Raw genomic sequence first — 22425 nt, 5'->3', positions numbered from 1 at the left:
ATCTCGTATTGGGCAGTTAGGCTCTTCGCCTATTTCTTTAAACTTATTAAAGCGGTCATGTGTGTAGGGACTCACAGAAACACCAGTATTTAATACTATTGTGGTTGGAATTCTCCCTCCTCTGTGTGTATTGAACCTTGAACGAAAGCAATGTGTATTGCTAGTACACAAAGGTTGATTTACAGTTAACTCACCTTTCGTACCAATTTGTTCATTATACCATGATAGATTCACTTGATTGTCTGGATTGTCCACGCCTTTGATATGACCATCATCTGAGATCTTAATGAGTCCGTAGTTAGTTTTACGGAGCTTTGGCATCGGTAGTTGGCTGTGGGTCATTGGTAACTTTACCAACGTTCATCTAATGACTATGAATTTGCTAACTAGTATCAGGTGCATCATGTCGTGCGTAACTATTTTGCGGATAAGTATTACTACGTTCCCCAATTCTGGGTTTCATTACTTGGATTCCAGTAACTATTATTGTTCTTTCTGAAACATTGTGTACCCCTGTTTCCCCGGTAACCAGGGTTGTACGGGTTATTATTGAACCTAACTTTGATGTGATTCTTGAGTTTCTCCGGGCGTATTTGATAATCAAAATATCCACGGGTGTACTGCCGGTGTATAGTGTCCAACGGGCACAATATTTCGGCGATCAAACATGTCGCCATCATCAGGTGAACTGACCGACTGAGCTCCTGTGAACGCGCCGTCACGGAAATCCGTACGCTATGGCTGCTCAGGGGGAACTGGGTTCGGTCGCGGCGGCGGCCGATTTAAATACCCTCCGCCCGCGGCGCGCTCCCTCCGCCGTCCGCGCCCCGCGCCACGGTAGCGCGGTGGAACAGATTGCGACGGCGTCTGAGATGACGTCGGTGTGATGGCTCTGTCCGCCGTGGTCGTCACAACTATGCGTTTGCTCGATTTTTTGATTAACCCACCAATGACGACCTCATAAACCGTGACTGTGGCTATAATCTTAGCAAGGCTTGGGAACCAGCGATTGTGTTAATCAAGAGTAAATCGAGGGAGCGCGCCGCGGGCGGAGGGTATTTAAATCGGCCGCCGCCGCGACCGAACCCAGTTCCCCCTGAGCAACCATAGCGTACGGATCTCCGTGCCGGCGCGTTCACAGGAGCTCAGTCCGTCAGTTCACCTGATGATGGCGACATGTTTGATCGCCGAAATATTGTGCCCGTTGGACACTATAGACCGGCAGTACACTCGTGGATATTTTGAGAACCTAACTTTGTTGTTAGTGTTCGAATTCTGCGGGCTATGGGCTACGTGCATTACATGCCAGTCTCGTAGGAGGTGATGTCACTGTCACTGGAGCTTCACAATGTCTGTTATGTTGGCTAGTGTCATGTTTCTGCTCGTAGGGCTTACTAGACTGCAGCACACTATTATGGCCGTTATTATTCTAATTATTAATCCTCTTGTCTTCATAAATAAGACTGATACCATCAAGAACAGACATGACATGTTCTAGGTCCTCTTCTGGTCCATATACAAGTTTCACACCAATATCGAAAAGGAATTTCGACTTCAGAATTCTTAACACAGATTGGGGAGAAATAGTCCCGTCCCGATCATGAGTTTTGTATAAGTATTTTCTAAACATCTTAGGAGACTACCTTGTTCAGAATGAAAGGTCTCTGGACTGAATACCTGTTCCCTTAATCTCTCTTGATATCCTCGTGACTTTCAAACTGCTCGTTACTTTGACTGAGGCAGCTGTGTCCATGGTCGAATGTGCTCCATCACCATGAGTGAACAAATTGGTGAAACTGATCTTTTGCTGTTCAGTCCAAGTCCGTGGTAACACGTCACTGAATGTTCACATAAACACAATAAGTATGCAGAGTATTTTTTCTGGTATAAGGACATGGATTTGTGTTAAGATTTCCTTAAGAAAGACAGAAGTAAGTGACTAAGCTGTCGATACTTCGCATGGCATCTCATTTACGATAAATTACTGAAATTAATTTTGTTACCATTAGTTGTAGGGTCTACTACAGTAGGACTTCCGTCACTTCCACATACTTTATTAAGTGTTTGTGTGATGTTCTCGAACTATTTCCCTGACTGTAGTCGATTTCTGCTGTTACGCCGTAATTTGTGCAGATATTTAGTCACGCCATTCTGACAAATTTTTGTTTAGCATAACATTTGTTTCCTCTAATTTGAATTTAATCTATTCGCCAGAATTGTCTCTCTCGAACATTGTGTCTCTGACCGATTCATCCATGACATGTTCTAATTCTCTACTTAGTTTGTTATTTGCGTCTACATCCTTTTGCATAAGCCATTGCAATATCTCGTCAACAGTATGTTTGCGTTGATTAATGAATTGCCTCTGAGCCATGGCTCCGTGTTCTTCTACCGAAGTATGTGCTTTAGCTTCCAATTTTTAACAGTAGCCTTCAATTGTTTCTCATGTTGAGAAAATGTCTGTACACTTCCTGGAAGACCACGATAAGCCTTCTTAAATTTCGAAACTTCATCCGCTAAAGCATTACACTATGCTGACAGTGTGATGGAATTGGCATTCTCTTTTTCTAAGTCACTAAATTGTTTTTCTAATTCGTCTGTCATTCCTTTCTATCGTAGTGGTAAGTGGTTTAAGTTCAATTGTTATTCAGTTCAAAGATATTTTATGTTTTTTTTTTTCATTCCTTGAAGACTTTGTAATAGCGTTGTAATCGAATCAGTCTTTCGACCACTTATTTGTACATACGTATCACGTGAAATATCACCCATTCGAACATTTACACCATGTGAAGTGTCACCATGCTGAACAACTACATTACATAAATAATTAAATCTGTCAACATCAACTACAGAGAAAATATTTTCAGTTGAAACATTGGTTTCGATTTTAGGGCGCAATGTAAGACCGGAATCTTAACTGCGCTAATTCGTAGCTTCCGGCATAGCGACGTCCTTTTTCCTGAAATAAACTCCCTGCTACTATTTGTATTGCTATCCACTTCTGCGTTTCTTCTCATTTTCTATATGGCGTTATAGTAAATCGTAAATACAGGGTGTTTCAAAAATGACCGGTATATTTGAAACGGCAATACAAACTAAACGAGCCGCGATAGAAATACACCGTTTGTTGCAATATGCTTGGGACAAAAGTACATTTTCAGGCAGACAAACTTTCGAAATTACAGTAGTTACTATTTTCAACAACAGATGGCGCTGCGGTCTGGGAAACTCTATAGTACGATATTTTCCACATATCCACCATGCGTAGCAATAATATGGCGTAGTCTCTGAATGAAATTACCCGAATCCTTTGACAACGTGTCTGGCGGAATGGCTTCACATGCAGATGAGATGTACTGCTTCAGCTGTTCAATTGTTTCTGGATTCTGGCGGTACACCTGGTCTTTCAAGTCTCCCCACAGAAAGAGGTTACAGGGGTTCATGTCTGGCGAATAGGGAGGCCAATCCACGCCGCCTCCTGTATGTTTCGGATAGCCCAAAGCAATCACACGATCATCGAAATATTCATTCAGGAAATTAAAGACGTCGGCCGTGCGATGTGGCCGGGCACCATCTTGAATAAACCACGAGGTGTTCGCAGTATCGTCTAAGGCAGTTTGTACCGCCACAAATTCATGAAGAATGTCCAGATAGCTTGATGCAGTAATCGTTTCGGATCTGAAAAATGGGCCAATGATTCCTTTGGAAGAAATGGCGGCCCACACCAGTACTTTTTGAGGATGCAGGGACGATGGGACTGCAACATGGGGCTTTTCGGTTCCCCATATGCGCCAGTTCTGTTTATTGACGAAGCCGTCCAGGTAAAAATAAGCTTCGTCAGTAAACCAAATGCTGCCCACATGCATATCGCCGTCATCAATCCTGTGCACTATATCGTTAGTGAATGTCTATCGTGCAGCAATGGTAGCGGCGCTGAGGGGTTGCCGCATTTGAATTTTGTATGGATAGAGGTGTAAACTCTGGCGCATGAGACGATACGTGGTCGTTGGCGTCGTTTGGACCGCAGCTGCAACACGGCGAACGGAAACCCGAGGCCGCTGTTGGATCACCTGCTGCACTAGCTGCGCGTTGCCCTCTGTGGTTGCCGTACGCAGTCGCCCTACCTTTCCAGCACGTTCACCCGTCACGTTCCCAGTCCGTTGAAATTTTCAAACAGATCCTTTATTGTAACGCTTTTCGGTCCTTAGGTTACATTAAACCTCCGTTGAAAACTTCGTCTTGTTGCAACAACACTGTGTTCTAGGCGGTGGAATTCCAACACCAGAAAAATCCTCTATTCTAAGGAATAAACCATGTTGTCCACAGCACACTTGCACGTTGTGAACAGCACACGCTTGCAGCAGAAAGACGACGTACAGAATGGCGCACCCACAGACTGCGTTGTCTTCTATATCTTTCACATCACTTGCAGCGCCATCTGTTGAAAATTGTAACTACTGTAATTTCGAAAGTTTGTCCGCCTGAAAATGTACTGTTGTCCCAAACATATTGCAACAAACGGTGTATTTCTATCGCTGCTCGTTTAGCTTTTATTGCCGTTTCAAATATACCGGTCATTTTTGAAACACCCTGTATATTTTCAAAAACTTTCGATATTTATGACCTGAAAAACAATATATTAAACAATGATATTTGGCTTTTAATTTTATCTGCGCGAATAAGCGTAAAGTAGTGCAGCTCAAGATTCGTCATTACATTTAAAACGTGACAACGAAAGCAATATTGATGCTCACTGTTACAGAATATTACGTATTTACAGTGGCAGACTTTAACATAGAAATAGTTGTTATTTTCTTTAACGGACAAAGATGCCATTGTTGAATGTTATACACAGTATGATCACTTAATGTGTCACGCTGTTATTAGCTCTTACTTCAAATAGTGATGCGCTGACATTCTCTGAGTTAAGTTATTGATCTTTCTTCCTTGTAATTTTTGTTGTTTTTATTTTTATGAATTGCCTCCAGCAAGTGGCTATACGTGCAACATAGGTAACACACGATGTTAGACGATTTTAAATCGAATCATGCTATCAACAAGAATAATCACTGTTCCTCTGCATCTAACCTCTTTTTATGAAATACCGGTTGTAAGAAAAAGAGCAAGCAAAACTGAGGTAGAGGAACTATAGTTTTAGACGGAAAAATTCGCATAATCAAAGGACGCGTGCATTAGCGGCCGATCTTTAAGATGATGCGTGACACTGGAAAGATAACTAAAAGTTTTGCGTCAAAATTGACCCAGCAATAAAATAACGCTTGAGGGAAAGACATTGCGGTCTTTGTATCAAAGCTTCAGAAGGAAGGTGCGTTCGTCTTACCTTTCTGGTCGTACGATGAGCACTTACGGCTGCGGCAGTGGAGGCCGATCAACTGCATGGAGTATTAAGACGGAGGAGGTAGAATATTAGTGCCGAGTAATTTTCTGGAAGACATTTAAAATTCAGCTCACCACAATAAATAAGTTAAATTATGAGATATGGTTAAAGTAAGTATAAATAACATTACAATTAAACTCAAGTTAGTACGTGACACAACGGTTTTGTCCGCCCACTCAGGAAGAAAACTAGGACACGATTCTGAAGCACCAGCATTTCTCCTTCCAAAACAAACAAAGAATGATATTGTCAGAGCACAGACATCTATACGTTTTACTACAGCTCTGAGATTAAAGGTAGCGTTGCACTGTGAAACTAAAGATAACATCATCTTCCGCCTAACTACATCCAAACATAGTTGCAGTACTTATTGTTTCCAGGCTATCATCGTAAAGTATTAAAAAGAATAAATTCCAAATTTCAGAAAGTGCCCAAATGTGGAAATTGGAAATTAAATTTCCTTCTCCCCCTCTAACCAGACATAGCACAGTATTAAAAATACGAGTAGATGTAAACAGACCACGTGTATATATTCCACCCCATATCCCCTTTCCAATCAATCAGAGTGTAGTACTTAAATGATGTATAAAAATGGTGTCAAATGATATTCTTTCTGAAATATACTTCCTCCTCAACTCCTCCAATCGAAACATAATATTAAAAATACAGTCAAATATACAGTAAAAAGTCACATAACTTGAAGATTAATGTCAAAGATCCCCATTACTTGGGAAAGTTATTTACCTCTGGCGAAAAATGGCATCAAATTGCATTATTTATGTACATAAAAATGTCTATGGCATAATATTAGAACAATGCGCATAAGTTCTGTAATTTTACACTTTTTACATACACATTCATCCCTCTGGAGCAACATGAAAATTATTCCAAGGGCAAACACCTGATTTATTTATGTAATGAGCACACAGACTCTGCACAGTTTTCCACCTACAACCGCACAGCCAGAATTACTTAAAATCAGAATCTTTTCCTAAAAATTACATCACACACCACTCTCTCCTCTCTGCTCCTCCAATTAGAACCCAGCAATAAAATGAAAGAACCAATTACAATGTATTCCTTATCTGTGATGTCATGAAAAGTATCCGTAACAGCTATGAAAAATTACGCCAAATTTTCTTAAGCGCATAAAAAAGTTACGAACTATGTTAGCATTACTGATTTCCAAAAAATCATATGTGTATAGCCTGACCAGTCGCTTTCATAAATTTCATACGGCGTTATATTTCATTCGCTACTGGAATGAGTGTGTAAGATACTCTCTCCATATAATTACAAACAACAGTTTCTTATAAAATGTAATTACCTAACCGGTAATACATAATTGTCAAACACGAGCTTCATTTTACTCCTCCGCAATCCTGGAAAATATGAAATAGAATGATCAGCTATTTTATGCGCCACTAGCCAACTGTAACCAACACTTGCCTGTACTATAAAAATCGTCGAATGCTTGATCCTTGTACCACGAGTTCAAACTGTGACCAACAGATGTCTGCACTGATAAAAACTTTAATAACAGTTACAGCTCTGCACCACGACTTGCACCGTTAAAAGAACATTCACAATTTCGAACCATGTAAGACACAACACAGCATTCAATCAATTGTTTTCCACGTCTGTGAAGCATGTCAGATGTCACAATATGTTGGCAAAGTCTAAAATTGCCGGAAAAGCACAGTGTTTGCATTAAGTATTGAAATGTAAATTTCCCAATAGACACATAGTCGTCAAATTACAATGTAAAAATTTATAGTGCACTCTAAAGTAAGCACTCCAATGCATCTTCCATGCCAAAATAGTCACTAAAAGCTTTTGACATTTTAGACATTAATGCTAAGGAATCAGTGTCATCAAACTAAACTGGCAAAGCTCACAACTGCTGACAATGGGTCTCAGCTAAAATACTTTCTTAGTAAGGGAAGCAAACGAACAGATTGATAGTTTGAATTTGAATAATTACTTTAACTCATGATTTAAATCACAGTGCATTCTCAAATTAATTATTTAACCAATTAAAATGTTTTCAAACACCATTATAGGAGGAATAAAGAGAATGAACCCCTAAAAAATATAATCCATCACAAGTATTGCTATTATGAGTAATGACTGAGATCTACCTTACTTTATGTACAATGACAACGTTCACCGAAGTTTGCTATCAGACCTATGGAGACAAATCTCTTTAAATGGTACGTAAATTGTATTTTCAATACGGAACTGTGAACCATCCAGAGAAGGCGTTGTTGTAAAAAACGCCGCAGCCGTTTCAGTGCCTTATCGAGGCGTTAACCTTGAGCTCTTGGGGCACAGCTGAAATCATTGAAGCTAATCCAACAATGTCTGCAATCATTAACGAGGTTGAACGGATACAGTTTCTTTGATTAGCTTTCTCAGTTAGTTTCTTGAACTGTAAAGAATACAAGGTGCCCTTGCTGTTGTGACACTTGAAGGCTTTGTTAAAAGGTTACCAAAAGAAACTAAAAGGGCTAAAGTTTGTATTATAATAGACAATATTAGTGAATGAGAACTGTTTTATTCAGTACCTTTGATAGTTTGTTCAGCCCAGGATTAGTTTTGCTGAGAAATTACGTAAATTTTAGAATTCACGCTTGCTCATGTGACGATGTTAGGCATGCCTGCCTGGAGGTGAGTGTAGAGCTAAAGTTTTTGTTGTAATAGGCGACACCAGTTTTCGTAAATACATTTAGTAATATGTTGAGCATAATCTTGTTTTTACTAATGAATATCCACGTTGTAAATTTTACAACACTCGCCTGTTCCTATGACAACATTATGTCTGCCTGCCACAGAGTATAAAGAAAAGACCATCATTTAATAAAAATATGTGAAACACCCAATATAAGCAAACGACAAAGAGACACCAGATATGGAAGGAAGGAGGTATTCGATTTTACCCAGCAAGAAGGTGTTTCATCCTAGCAAGGAATAATGAGTTTTGTTACAATATATATCACTTAAACTGTTAAATGACATGCTTTGCTTTTAAACGCTCACGATACGACCAAAGATGACAACAGAGACATGGGACCATTTATTGTAAGTTTCTAACTTTGTAAGCAAATTGAATTTTTTTGTACCTTAACGGTCTGGGTTAGTTGTTAAGCAATGTGGCAATGTTGCGTCTTGGGACTACTGATAGAAACTTGAAGGTTACATGAAACTCATAAGCATTTCGCAAGGAGTATAACAGAAAGAGTTTCATTCCTTCACCAGTAGTGGTTTCTATTGCACAGTTACACAAAGCTGTTTTTTGGTACAAAATTTGTTACGAGAAATATGACCTTACTGCAGCTCAAACACGTTTCTCACATAGTAAAGGAGAAAAGCGAAAGTGTGCATTTAATGCAAACAGCCATGTTCCCTGCATGGAAAGAATTCCACTACCATATCTTCTTTAAAACAAACTGTATGCACGGGCATTCTAGGTGAGGATGACTCCGACATAATATGCTGAACTGCCCAATGGGGAGGTGAACACAGGATTTTATATTAGCTTTCATATAAACAGTACTTGGCATCTAGCGAAATGTAACAAGCTGGGACACTGCGTCATTGCTTGTGCACTGACGTCAGCAAGCCTAGTTGTCAGAGTGACTAAGCAAGTCGAAATTTGTTCCAACAAGCAAAAGAAAGTTGAGATTTATCAGGTCAATACTTTGGCGAAAACTGTATTCCACGTGTAATATGTTGTTGCCTGGAAAGTCTTCAAGTGGCGGGGAAGAAGGCGTTGAGATTCCTCAGTATTGTCTTATCTCATTAGACTCAGCAGGAGTGGATTCCGCTCTGGAATTTTCGCCCTTTTCTAGGTGAGTAACGTCCCCTTTCCCTGCCTAACTTCCAACAGACTTGTCATCTGTCACACTATCTCTGCCCGAGCAAGTAATCACAGCCAAACAAATGTAACATCTACTTTTATCACACTAATTCCAAGAGGGTTCCAGAGAGACGCATCATGTGACTTCAAGAAACAGTGAAGTACTACTAGAATGATATTAAACTAATGTTGCCACTTGTGATTGTCAGTGCTGCCGTCGTCTCTATTTGGGAGGTGTACTATGAACCATGGACCTTGCCGTTGGTGGGGAGGCTTGCGTGCCTCAGCGATACAGATGGCCGTACCGTAGGTGCAACCACAACGGAGGGGTATCTGTTGAGAGGCCAGACAAACGTGTGGTTCCTGAAGAGGGGCAGCAGCCTTTTCAGTAGTTGCAGGGGCAACAGTCTGGATGATTGACTGATCTGGCCTTGCAATATTAACCAAAACGGCCTTGCTGTAATGGTACTGCGAACGGCTGAAAGCAAGGGGAAACTACAGCCGTAATTTTTCCCGAGGACATGCAGCTTTACTGTATGATTAAATGATGATGGCATCCTCTTGGGTAAAATATTCCGGAGGTAAAATAGTCCCCCATTCGGATCTCCGGGCGGGGACTACACAGGAGGATGTCGTTATCAGGAGAAAGAAAACTGGCGTTCTACGGATCGGAGCGTGGAATGTCAGATCCCTTAATCGGGCAGGTAGGTTAGAAAATTTAAAAAGGGAAATGGATAGGTTAAAGTTAGATATAGTGGGAATTAGTGAAGTTCGGTGGCAGGAGGAACAAGACTTCTGGTCAGGTGACTACAGGGTTATAAACACAAAATCAAATAGGGGTAATGCAGGAGTAGGTTTAATAATGAATAGGAAAATAGGAATGCGGGTAAGCTACTACAAACAGCATAGTGAACGCATTATTGTGGCCAAGATAGATACGAAGCCCACACCTACTACAGTAGTACAAGTTTATATGCCAACTAGCTCTGCAGATGATGAAGAAATTGAAGAAATGTACGATGAAATAAAAGAAATTATTCAGATAGTGAAGGGAGACGAAAATTTAATAGTAATGGGTGACTGGAATTCGAGTGTAGGAAAAGGGAGAGAAGGAAACATAGTAGGTGAATATGGATTGGGGCTAAGAAATGAAAGAGGAAGCCGCCTAGTAGAATTTTGCACGGAGCACAACTTAATCATAGCTAACACTTGGTTTAAGAATCATGAAAGAAGGTTGTATACGTGGAAGAACCCTGGAGATACTAAAAGGTATCAGATAGATTATATAATGGTAAGACAGAGATTTAGGAACCAGGTTTTAAGTTGTAAGACATTTCCAGGGGCAGATGTGGACTCTGACCACAATCTATTGGTTATGACCTGTAGATTAAAACTGAAGAAACTGCAAAAATGTGGAAAATTAAGGAGATGGGACCTGGATAAACTGAAAGAACCAGAGGTTGTACAGAGTTTCAGAGAGAGCATAAGGGAACAATTGACAGGAATAGGGGAAAGAAGTACAGTAGAAGAAGAATGGGTAGCTCTGAGGGATGTAGTAGTGAAGGCAGCAGAGGATAAAGTAGGTACAAAGACGAGGGCTGCTAAAAATCCTTGGGTAACAGAAGAAATATTGAATTTAATTGATGAAAGGAGAAAATATAAAAATGCAGTAAATGAAGCAGGCAAAAAGGAATACAAACGTCTGAAAAATGAGATCGACAGGAAGTGCAAAATGGCTAAACAGGGATGGCTAGAGGACAAATGTAAGGATGTAGAAGCTTATCTCACTAGGGGTAAGATAGATACTGCCTACAGGAAAATTAAAGAGACCTTTGGAGAGAAGAGAACCACGTGTATGAATATCAAGAGCTCAGATGGCAGCCCAGTTCTAAGCAAAGAAGGGAAGGCAGAAAGGTGGAAGGAGTATATAGAAGGTTTATACAAGGGCGATGTACTTGAGGACAATATTATGGAAATAGAAGAGGATGTAGATGAAGACGAAATGGGAGATACGATACTGCGTGAAGAGTTTGACAGAGCACTGAAAGACCTGAGTCGAAACAAGGCCCCCGGAGTAGACAACATTCCATTAGAACTACTGACGGCCTTGGGAGAGCCAGTCATGACAAAACTCTACCAGCTGGTGAGCAAGATGTATGAGACAGGCGAAATACCCTCAGACTTCAAGAAGAATATAATAATTCCAATCCCAAAGAAAGCAGGTGCTGACAGATGTGAAAATTACCGAACTATCAGTTTAATAAGCCACGGCTGCAAAATACTAACGCGAATTCTTTACAGACGAATGGAAAAACTGGTAGATGCAGACCTCGGGGAGGATCAGTTTGGATTCCGTCGAAATGTTGGAACACGTGAGGCAATACTGACCTTACGACTTATCTTAGAAGAAAGATTAAGAAAAGGCAAACCTACGTTTCTAGCATTTGTAGACTTAGAGCAAGCTTTTGACAATGTTGACTAGAATACTCTTTTTCAAATTCTAAAGGTGGCAGGGGTAAAATACAGGGAGCGAAAGGCTATTTATAATTTGTACAGAAACCAGATGGCAGTAATAAGAGTCGAGGGGCATGAAAGGGAAGCAGTGGTTGGGAAAGGAGTGAGAGAGGGTTGTAGCCTCTCCCCGATGTTATTCAATCTGTATATTGAGCAAGCAGTAAAGGAAACAAAAGAAAAATTTGGAGTAGGTATTAAAATTTATGGAGACGAAGTAAAAACTTTGAGGTTCGCCGATGACATTGTAATTCTGTCAGAGACGGCAAAGGACTTGGAAGAGCAGTTGAACGGAATGGACAGTGTCTTGAAAGGAGGATATAAGATGAACATTAACAAAAGCAAAACGAGGATAATGGAATGTAGTCAAATTAAATCGGGTGATGCTGAGGAAATTAGATTAGGAAATGAGACACTTAAAGTAGTAAAGGAGTTTTGCTATTTAGGAAGTAAAATAACTGATGATGGTCGAAGTAGAGAGGATATAAAATGTAGACTGGCAATGGCAAGGAAAGCGTTTCTGAAGAAGTGAAATTTGTTAACATCGAATATAGATTTATGTATCAGGAAGTCGTTTCTGAAAGTATTTGTTTGGAGTGTAGCCATGTATGGAAGTGAAACATGGACGATAACTAGTTTGGACAAGAAGAGAATAGAAGCTTTCGAAATGTGGTGCTACAGAAGAATACTGAAGATAAGGTGGATAGATCACGTATCTAATGAGGAGGTATTGAATAGGATTGGGGAGAAGAGAAGTTTGTGGCACAACTTGACTAGAAGAAGGGATCGGTTGGTAGGACATGTTTTGAGGCATCAAGGGATCACAAATTTAGCATTGGAGGGCAGCTTGGAGGGTAAAAATCGTAGAGGGAGACCGAGAGATGAGTACACTAAGCAGATTCAGAAGGATGTAGGTTGCAGTAGGTACTGGGAGATGAAGCAGCTTGCGCAGGATAGAGTAGCATGGAGAGCTGCATCAAACCAGTCTCAGGACTGAAGACAACAACAACACTATGAGCTACTTTGTCAGACATTGTTCGGATGTCGAGTGAGAAAGAGTATTAGTAGAGTTCACAATCCGCATGCTGTTGACTACACAGCGCCAAGGAGAGTCCTATTGTGTACCACATAACTATTTTTTATACATTTTAAGCAAGTAGGATAATGACAGTCACTTAAATTGATCCACCATTAGTACGCCGGGTACTGGTGACCACCTAAAGGGGGAATGGTGACCTGTCTCAGTGGGAATTGTGACCAGGGAAAGGAGTGGTGACCGCCACAAGACGAATGATGGTCATCCAAAGGATGTATGCAATCGTGTTGACCTAGGGGAATGGCGACCACCCAAAGAAGGAACGAATATTCACCCAAAAGGGAAATAGTGACGACCAAAAGGGGAGTAGTCTGCACTCAATGGTAGCCACCTAGTAGGGGAATGATGGACCCCTGTAAATTGACCGCCATTGTGCTAAGACCATCCATTATATTCATACTTCAAATTGGTATAATAGTATAAGGAAGACAGGAAAATTTCAATAGAAGATAGCCGATTGGAAAGTGGCAAAATAAGCAGTTGTCGCGGTTTTATCAGTTCGAAAGTGTGGCGATAATTTCAAAATACCTCACAATGCAATGCAGATCATTTTGAGGAGTGGAAACGAATCAAACCATTTCAAAATACCTGAAGGGAATGTGTGTATTTCAAAGCTGAAAATGACGATATTTATACAGTCTGTTTCCATCGTGTAGTAGAGATATTAGTGATATATTCCACATTTCCTAATCTAATCCCGGAGCACCTTAAGTTGGCTACAGAAAGTTTCACCTAATGTTATCGGAGGAGGAGAAGATGTAAGCGCTTCAACTTATTATTAAACTCTGTGATTTGAAATGAAAAATAACAATATTTCTGTAGTATCACACCATTAGTTCATAGAAATATTAATGGGATGTAATCAGCAGTTAAACACTCTGTAACAAAACGCTTACATAAATGTTAATTAGATATTATTCTCAATTTCAGACAGTAATACAGCTGTGTCTAGCGTTGGATACAAAGAAATCATGCCTGGTTTTGGCAGGAAAGAGTAAGATATGGTTAAAAATCCATGCATTTCAACCTACCATCAGCTCTGCTTCTCAGAGATATGAGCAATTGTTCCGAAACCAGACAGACAAAAATCTCAAAAACTTTGCATTACTAAAAATCAGTATATGGTGAACAGGGAAAGCATGACAGCAATGAGACAAATGATGACGATTTCTACGGAGAAGAAGAAGAAGAGGAAGATGACGATGGGGATGCAGAATGGCAGGAAGAAGAAGAAGAAGATGAGGAGGAGGAGGAGGAGGAGGAGGAGAAGAAGAAGAGGAATACGGTCTCCAACAAATCGGCAACTGCTATCAACGCAAATATGTTGGTAGGATGATTAGTTTCCTTGCTTGATTCGTAAAAGTGGTGAATAATTTATGTGATTATGCAATATTGCCTACTGAATAGAGGCTTTACGAAGCATCGATTACCACCCGAAGCTGTAAGGAAAAAAATGGTTGAAATGGCACTGAGCACTGTGGGAAATCTGTGGTCATCAGTCCCCTAGAACTTAGAACTACTTAAACCTAACTAACCTAAGAACATCACACACATCCATGCCCGAGGCAGGATTCGAACTTGCGACCGTAGTAGTCGCGAGGTTCCGGACTAAGCGCCTAGAACCGCTAGACCACTGCGGCCGGCGAAGTTGTAAGGAAATAAAGCGATGTCGCATATGTGATTATTATGTTCTACCACACCTGGACAAGATAATGAAGGAAACGTGTAACCTTTAGCACAATATATTGAGTGCTGTCGATAACGCTCGCCTAGGTAATTTTTTTACTACTGTACTGAATGTCTGAATTTGTTTAGCTTAACAGTCGCTATAAATTCAGTATCAATAAACAGTTTTGACACTTGAATGGCACGTTACTTTATTACTGTGATAAAAATTACTGTTATTAAAGGAAGGAAACTATTTTTTTTATTAGAGCAAAGTTGGAAAAGCACTTGTGTAGCTCTTTTGAGTGGTGTGTAAACTTAAAATTTTTATGAACATTTCCAGGATGGAAGTTACAGCTCTTTTAATATGTAATGCAAACACTTTGGGTGCTGCAATATTTAATTTGCTTACAAAGTGTGAAACTTGAAATAAGTAGTAGGTAATTTTATTTTCGATATATCCTCTGTGATATTTTCCTTGGAGATATCACACGTCTCTGTTGTCATCTTTGGTCGTAACAAGAACCTCCATTTGTGTTAAACCTCGATAAATGTTGGAAGTGAACACCGTTTGTAGTATATAAAAATGTGATTGCGACTGTACGCAAAATCATGTTTACTGACAACATTTGTTTTCCCAAAAACAGAGACAGACATAAATTTATGCCAAACACGTTATGATAGAATATCGTGATTGCGACTGTACGCAAAATCATGTTTACTGACAACATTTGTTTTCCCAAAAACAGAGACAGACATAAATTTATGCCAAACACGTTATGATAGAATATCGTGAACAGCTAACAGGTGGTTTCAGACCACAATAGACAAGGATCCTGGCTGGCAGAAGTGAGTCAAGTACTCTGGCCCTAAAATTGAGGATAACGCAATCTGAATTGATCTGACGCTCAGCAGACGTTGACTGTTCAAATGTACAAAGTTTATTTTGGTGCAGTTGAGAGCAAGTGGCTACTGAGATCTGTACGCCCTGTAGATTACCTTGTTTGCTTCGTCCGGCGATGTGACTTGCAGCTGGCAAGATGTGGGCGGCAGAGGCGAGGTGTAAGGCGGCACATGTGAATTGATCGCGGCCACGAAAGAAATGCAAAATCTCACGGTCTAGCGATCAGGCAGACAGATCGGAATTTACTCTCTACCAGAGCCCTGTAATCACGGTAGATTTCAGTGTGTGACACACCTGTTCACTGGTGTACCAAGGACCGGTTTGGCTCACTTATACAACAGAGCGCTCAAAGGTACCAAACGTCAAGACTGGTAAATCAAAAACGAATAAGTGTGCCATCAGTAAACGAGTAGTCTGAGATGTTTGAAGTCACACTGTTCGTACAGTAAGAACTTCATCACAGGCTATCCAGTCTAACTACTTGCAAGTCAAGTCAGTTTCAGGACAGGCCCGAAGCACCAGCGATGAGACAGACAGATCGCAATTTACTCTCTACCAGAACCCTGAAATCACGGTAGATTTCAGTGTGTGACACACCTGTCCACTGGTCGTACCAAGGACCAATTTGGCTCACTTATACAACAGAGCGCACAATGGTACCAAACGTCAAGAGAGGCTGATCGCAATTTACTCTCTACCAGAGCCCTTCAACCAGAAGACATCTCTAGACCGAAGTCCTGAACCTCAGTGCCTTGCCCCTCTCCAAATCAAACAATCCCATTTTTCCGCAAAGTACACAAACGACACTACCTTCACCCTGTCTTGTGCCAGTTACAGGGCCTTAGAGGCGCCAAACCTCCCCTCCTCCACAACACAAACTAATGTCGAACCAGCGCAAGAATTAAGAACCCTGCGTCTTTGGGAAAAAAAGAATCTGCCAATTACTGACTTTTTTTTAAAGTCTTCCCAGAGGGAAAACTTAAAAAGAGCTCCAACAGGAGAACAGATATACTCTTGATGATCTTTATCTAAATCACCTGTGCCTTGAGGCATGTTAGTCGTAGCTATGAGGTGTAATAATGATTCTATCTCTAAGCGTATCTCAGACGCCAGAGTTCCTTATACGACCAAGGCGGCTGATGGAATTGGATCAGCGAACATGAAAGCTTGTGAATTTTTATTAGGAATGCACTGTGTAGACGCATCACATCAGTCCGTGGCCCCAGCCCAGCCTTCGGCTGGCGCCAATGCAGATATAGCGGCGTTGTCCTGCTGCAGACCTGTCTCGACTAGGGGTGCTCTGTCTGCCCTGTTCGGCGGTGGGCCTGTCCGGCAAGATTTACTTACGGAGGGGCTCGCCGGCACTTGCTCTCAACTTCCAAGATGCCGTTTCTACGAACTAAAAAATGGTTCAAATGGCTCTGAGCAGTATGGGATTTAACATCTATGGTCATCAGTTCCCTAGAACTACTTAAACCTAAGTAACCTAAGGACATCTACGAACTACGAAAGATAAAAATACCTCATGCGTTTAGCGCCCTACTAGGCTCTATCAACGTGTGCTCAGGCTGTTAACTTTTTAGAGTCTTGCTCAAGGTGTGTAACATTGTAACAAAAATTTTCCGTTTACGAAAAGTAGTGGCGAGAGAAACTTGTTCTCTCTCACTGCCCCTTATCTGACATTGATTTCTGCCTGGGTAGCGTGTCACTTCAATATTCGTTACTGTGACACGAACGAGAGGAAGTAATTGAAAATAGTATATACATACATACAGCAAACATTTGTGATAGAGCAGGCGTAAATCAATGAGCAGAGATCAGTTCATATGCCAGGACATTACACATCACTGATCTCAGGATATGGAGTGAATGGATATATTTCCTTGCTGCAAGGCCTTTTAACAGCTTATCAAATGTTTATTGTAAGTCTGTGATGTAGCACTGACCCCTGGGTCTAACATAATTCACACTACTCACAGCCAACTTTTCATGTACTATTGCTGGCTTGCAGCTTCATGTGAGTGAAATCACTCATTTGGTCTCAATCATCAGACACATACTTTCTCATATTCTCAATGAACAAGGAAATCGCATGTGTCATCTGTTTGCCTTATAACCTAAGTTGTTTTTGTATGTATCAACTGAACTGTCTTCATTGTGATGTGTATGTTGTTCTGCAAATTTATTAATGCTCTAATTATGTGCCTGTATTTGTCTTCATGTCGTAGAAAATAATACACAATTATACGAATTGGAGACATGGCGCTTATGCACTCGCACAAACTGTGAGTGATAGGACTGAAGAAAAGCAATATGTGCCCGAGTGAAATGGTCACTCACTCACCACAAGACTTGGCTGAAATGGTGGCAGACGTGTCTTGAATTCCCTGTCGACTCGCAGCTTCTGGTGTCTGGGCAGCAACCGGCATCTTTGTAGCTTACTGACCGCAGCTGGAACCTTGGCATCATCCTGGTCAGGCAGCAGTTAGCCATCAGCGACTGACATGAAAGCATTGCATTTGACATGCAACCTGCCCCCAGGCGTAGAATCAAATTGAGTGTTAGCGGTATGTGGCACCGCCTTGCTCTCCCCATTCACCTCTGCATCAGAACCCGCCTACCGGCACGGGACATCGTGTTAGCTCGCCTTTTGTGGACGGGACATGTTCCTCTCCGCACCCCACTGAGTCAGTTAGGCCCAGCGCGTGTGTCGACTATGGTAGCATGTGGAATAGAGGTCTGGCTAGCCGTCGGCCGCTAGGCGGTGGCTGCTGGCGGTTAGTGGCGTCCTGCTGCCTGCACTGGCTTGTGACACCCTGCTGCTTGCACCAGTAGACGACCGAGTTGTGCTGGCCGCGACTCGGTTCTTTTACAGCGGTGGGATCCCCCACACCTGGGCTGCCACAGTGAGAGTCATTACAGCTTCTGTGTGGTTCGGAGCCTGCACAATCCTCAAAAGTTGTCAAGTGCCATATTCTCTCACAAATGTCATTACATTGATGTAAGCCATTTACATAAAAAGAACATAATGATGAATACAAGATTTTTCTTTAATTAATGCATTTATTTAACTATTTATTTTGTTACTAAGGACGCAAAGCCTAAAATAAATTTGATGTCTGCAGGGCCCTGTTAACGTTGTATGGACGTAAATTATGAGGTGTCTTTGTTTGTACGTGCATGTCTTTTTGTTAGTTTTTGGTTATTTGTACTCCTGTCATGCACACAATTTTTCTTTTACGCTGGTGCTACCTCTATGCCTCCACCAAACGTGTCGACTTCTTCCAATACTAAATACTAACTTATTGTACTTCGCTATGCCTTTGCTAATACTACTGAAGCTAATTTTCATACATTTTATTCCTTGCATACTCCTCTTTTATTTTTCAATGTCCGTTGGTGTTGTCTGCTGAAGCATTTGAAGTGGCGGTTCATGATTGTGTACATGTAATTGTACGTAGCACAAGTATGCCTCCTGTCTCCAGTGGGCCTGTCCGACAACATTTACTCATGGATGGGTTCGCCGCCACTAGCTTTCAACTTCCAACATGCCATTTCTACGAACTAATAACCGTAAAAATACCTCATGATTTTAGCGCCCCACCAGGCTTCATCAACGTCTGCTCAAGCCGTTAACTTTCTAGTCTCGGTCAAGGTGCTTAACATTGCAACAAAAATTTTCCGTATACGAAAAGTAGGTGAGAGAGTAACTTGTTCTCTCTAGTGTCTCAGTTTTGTTAGTGCTCCTATAAACTATGCTATAAGAGACGTTCATCATAACTGGCCTTGATTTTCCCTCATATTTTTGCGAAGATCAAGACAACCCTTCCTTGTACCATTTTAGACAGCCATCGTGTAGGATTCTTACTACCTGTTTTGACGAGAAGCTCTTGAAGTTTATGTTCCTCGCAGTAGCAGTATTGACGCCGCTGGGGTCTATAGAAAGTGCAGTTTTACTTCCTGTGACTCTACGTGATGAAATGTGATTCTGTAATATTCAGAATAACGTTCAACAGAGAAGTATTTATTTACTAAACACTATAAACGGATAATGTCGGCACAATTAATAATCATTAAATGAAAACTAACAATTTTTTAAAAGCATGGTCTTACGACAGAACTGAATCGGAAGCCATCCTCTCGGCGACAAGAGACTGTCAACTATAGCGGGCGGCCTGTACCTCGTACTTACTCTCCAGATATTGTAGCCGTACTTTCATTTTCATTCCCATCAGCATTATTCATTTGTTTATTAAGATGATCGACTTCTGGCAGAGTAACATTATGGTAAGAAAGTACTTATGACCTGGGAAACAACATCACTTGCTTCGATCCAAATGAACTATGCTTTCCCTACGTAACTCGCTGCTGACGGAACGGGCGTTCACATTTCTAGCCACAGCGTCTCAAACTACCGTTCACTGGCAACGCCGATGGTCCATAGCTCCTTCAGCCAGCGCGGGTACTGAAATCTTATTCCCGACTGTGTGCGTTCTGCAGTACCGCAGTACTCACTGAAAGCTACTTGATATCGACAGTTTTGATAGAAAAATGGAAAAGTAGAATATAAGGAAAGAAAGTGATTTTTTACGCAAGTTGCTTTATGTATTTCCCTTTTTTATCAAATAAATATTAGTTTTCCGTTTTGAGATTGTTAAACGTAATGTTTAGTTGTCCATGAGGTACTGTTATATTTGCAGGTAAGAAACAACTTTTCTTAACTTTTCGATTAATTTTATTAACATAAGTTTGGGATTTTGCCTCCAATGGTCTTGTAAAATAGAAAATCGTTGAAGGCTAATAAAATATCAAATGTAACACTTCACAAAAACATCAGACAGTTATTATAAGTTTCACAACACTGATTATGCACATAAAATTCGCTGGGAATCTAAGCAAAATATTGTTCGATTTTACATGCTTTTAGAGATATAATAAAATCATTTCTCTCACATTTTCCAGCGATAGCTGGTCCCCAAAGAAATTAATTGTAACATTATTTCACAGTTTTCGCTATAAACACACAATATAGACAGAATACACAATCGCATTATACACAATACAAGGGAATTTTTATTTCTCCATTTCCTACTATGGAGCATTACTGCTCACTGTAAAATTTTTTTAAGACACAATCATGAGTCAATGTCGTCATTTTTAACTCACGATACTGACACATGAATTTTCCTTGAAAAACGTTTATTCGTCACCCGAATTTGGTGGTCCTTGGTGTTGGGTTTCCTCTATCTTTCCTTGATGACAGCCATCACGTGCATGTACGCCAACTGCGTCTCTTGTTGCTAATTGTTCATCTGGTTCGGCCCTCAGTGCACATCATCTGGTTATGTGACCTCCAAATGTTCCTGTGTTTCCAATCGGCATTACAGTTAGCATGAGCGCATGCAACAAAAACACATATTTTAGAAACAAAATGAGAACAATAGTTTACATTTCCCATTCAACGAATATTTTAATAATCATATTTCTCATTCTATCCTAGTGGTAAATTCAAAAAGATTTTCCAACAGCTTATTCTATTAATTAGTGAATTATTTGTTTCTAAATGTATTTTTTCACTTTATTAGGCCATAATAAATAACTGATTCATTAAATAGTATGCAAGTGTTTTCAATATTTCCTTAAAGTATATTTCCAGATCTATGTCTGTTGAAAGCATATTTCATTATATTATTCTTTAATCGATCATTTTAAGATAACTACGAATTCCTACATGAAACAACTGTGTTCAAAAAAAAATTTATATCATTTCCTTCACCTGATACGTTTACTAACATACCTATTGGGAGACATCCTTGAGTACGTCGCACCGGGGACCATTCATTCACTCACCCGTCTGCGTCACCTGCCCCGTTCATAGGAGATTAGCATTGCACCATCAGCAGTGGTTCTTTAAAGTTTCCCGCTGACGTCCCAAGACACCTGACAAAAGGTCCTCGCGCATTTCTTTCAATCCCTGATACTTAATGAATATGAACTCGAAATGAAGTAATGTTTCTCTTAACATGCCCACGCTGCTACTATGTACAATGAATCATCAGTTATATCTGAGTCGCTTAGGGCACAACTGGTATGCTTGTTTACAAGAGAGATATTCTCGAAATTATTTTATATCCAATTTCTACTTTACACTTCCCTTAGATACTATGGTATCTCTTAACATAAAGTGCATTGTGTATGCCTTTTATTATATGGGACTTGGAACAGACTACTTCCACGACGTTAGGATGAGGTACGCTGCGAACCACATATGGCCTTCCAAAAATGTAACTGATTTTTTAAAATCTCAGTCTATATCATAGACGATTTATTTTGAGTCTTTATTATCACCGTGTCCCCCAGACCATATTCTCTTAGTGTTACCTTTTTGTTGTGACTTCCCTTTCTCTATCAATACTTCCAAGATAGTTTTCACTTTTGTACCAAATTCATGTCCGTTACATTCGGAAATTTCAACAAGCGTTCGGTCGTAGTTTCAGATTCCTTAGGCCAATTGTAGCTGCCAATATCCAGCGGTCAAGTCAGGATCAGTTAATTTTCTAGCCTTTTCAGATTTCTGCAACAATTCCTCGGGAGATACTGGTCTATCGTTTTCAGATTCTCTTATTTTATTTAGTACCCTAGCAAGTAATGTGACTCATATCAAACATCGTTCTTTGTTACATGCACGAATAAGTCGCGGTATTTTCTAGTTGATCTCTCGAGAATCTGCCAAGATAGCATCCTCTTTATTTCTTTATATATGGCTTCCTTCTTTGCTGATGGTATTTTGTGCCCATAATGTAAAAGGTTGAGGTGGCATGACTTTAAACTCCTGAGGTTCTTCCTTGAGTAAACTTGGTTTAACAGAAAATACCCTTTCTTGTTTTAATAGTAAGTTCTTCAACTCTCTTTTTGAATCTTGATGCATAACGTCTCTATTTCTTACTGTATTCCCTATATCATCTGCTATTTCTGAGCCAACCATATTCTGA

The sequence above is a fragment of the Schistocerca gregaria genome, chromosome X (assembly GCF_023897955.1).
Source record: "Schistocerca gregaria isolate iqSchGreg1 chromosome X, iqSchGreg1.2, whole genome shotgun sequence".
Taxonomy (NCBI): domain Eukaryota; kingdom Metazoa; phylum Arthropoda; class Insecta; order Orthoptera; family Acrididae; genus Schistocerca; species Schistocerca gregaria.
Note: the sequence above shows the minus strand (reverse complement) of the source record.